Raw genomic sequence first — 1,734 nt, forward strand, 5'->3', positions numbered from 1 at the left:
CGGATGGCTCCTCTTTATTGAGGCGTTCAGGGAATGCAAACCGGGCAGCTGAGAAAATGCTGCCCTCTTCCCACTGGAAACCTGACTGTACGGAGGGACTTTTCAGTGGCTCTTACAGGGGGTTAAGCGAAGTTGAACATTTTTCAACTCTCGGGGAAGCGGAATGCGCCGCAGCCCGCTTTTACCCGAATGTAACTCACTTTGCACAAGCAGAGTGCTTATGAGGATGGCTTTCCCTGGGGTCCCCTAACTTACTGCTTGCTTGTACTACACTAATATCCCTGATTTGTTGTCTCAACTTGGATGCTGAAGGTCAAATTGTTTCCTTACGTGAAACGGTAATTAGATTATATGCGTGCGTGTGTCTATGCATATGCACTGCTGTATGTCGACAGTATTTGGTTACAGGACCCGCATCGTTTTCTAAGAGACCTTATTTTTAACCTCTTCCCCTTCCCCTCTAACGCCAGATATTTCCTCATCCTCTGTGCAAATGTTAGCGGTACAGGATGCGAGAGCTCCTCATTGATTGTTACAGTGAGGAAAGGACAGACTTTAAACGCACAGCCACGAGCTTTTTCCCACCCACCTTGCATAAAGTGCATTCATGTGAAATATTTGGAATGCTTTCCTTTATGTGCCCCTGCTCGTAGCCGAGTACGAGTTGGCTGCGTCCCTCCGAAATTTAATCGTGACGAACTGAGAGGGAGAAAAAACCCCCAACAAATTCGAAAAAAACCCCCACAAACCCAAAACAAACAAAAAAATCAAAACAAAAACCTGTAAGCTTTTACAAATATTGGAAGTCCTTTTGACCACATACGCCATGATGGTGAACACAGTGGCTTTGTTTGCACTTCACGTTTAGGGTTCGGCCGTATATTTTTGTTGTGTCCTCTGCACTTTGATATTTTTTGGGTTTTGGCGAATGAGGAGGTTATTTTCATACACGGTGGGTGCAGGACCTGGGCACTCCTTGGCGAGCAGGGTTTTGCAGTTTGCTATTATCAGCGGCAATAACGTAGTCACCATTTCATCCCGAAGGTGTCTGTGGCGTGTTTCCTTGAAAACCTTCTGTATATCGTGCACCATGCCCGGTGCACACGATCTGAGGTTAAACTTCCACACGACTCCAGCAACATGATTATATTTCTATTATGCTTAACGTCACTTATCATATTACCAGACAAATTAATCCCCATTGCAATTCCTTCCATGACTGAGTAGGCTCAAATGAAAAGGGACTCCTACCCTCCCGACAGTGCCGTGCACAGGCCTAGTCACCCACCTGCTGAATCTCTGTCGGTTTGCCCCCCACAATCCATGTCTTTTTGAAATATTTTGTGCCATAACACACGATATCAGCAAACCGGGGAAAGGGAAAGAATGGGGGATGTGTGTGCGGATCTTCCACGGAATTGTAATCAGTGCAAGAGTGGAGTGGATGAGATGTGATATAGCCAGGTTATGAATAATATTTCCACGTGCACCTGAGGGAGTGTGAAAAATGTATTTAACATAAAAACCTTCCCAGGGGTAAATCAGTGACCGCTCTTTCTGCAGGACATCGGAGTCCGCGGGGACAACACGCGTTGCTTGCCAGTAAAGAGCACTTGGCCTCTAAGTTTTCCTTATCTCGGGGCTTTGTCTTTTGCACAAAACCCCGCGTTGACACACAGAGCAGGGGAAGGGGGAGGAGAAGCTGGCCGGGCAGGGCGCTCCCGGTGCGGATCC

This window comes from Antrostomus carolinensis, unplaced genomic scaffold, assembly GCF_000700745.2.
Source record: "Antrostomus carolinensis isolate BGI_N321 unplaced genomic scaffold, ASM70074v2 scaffold36595, whole genome shotgun sequence".
Classification (NCBI taxonomy): Eukaryota; Metazoa; Chordata; class Aves; order Caprimulgiformes; family Caprimulgidae; genus Antrostomus; species Antrostomus carolinensis.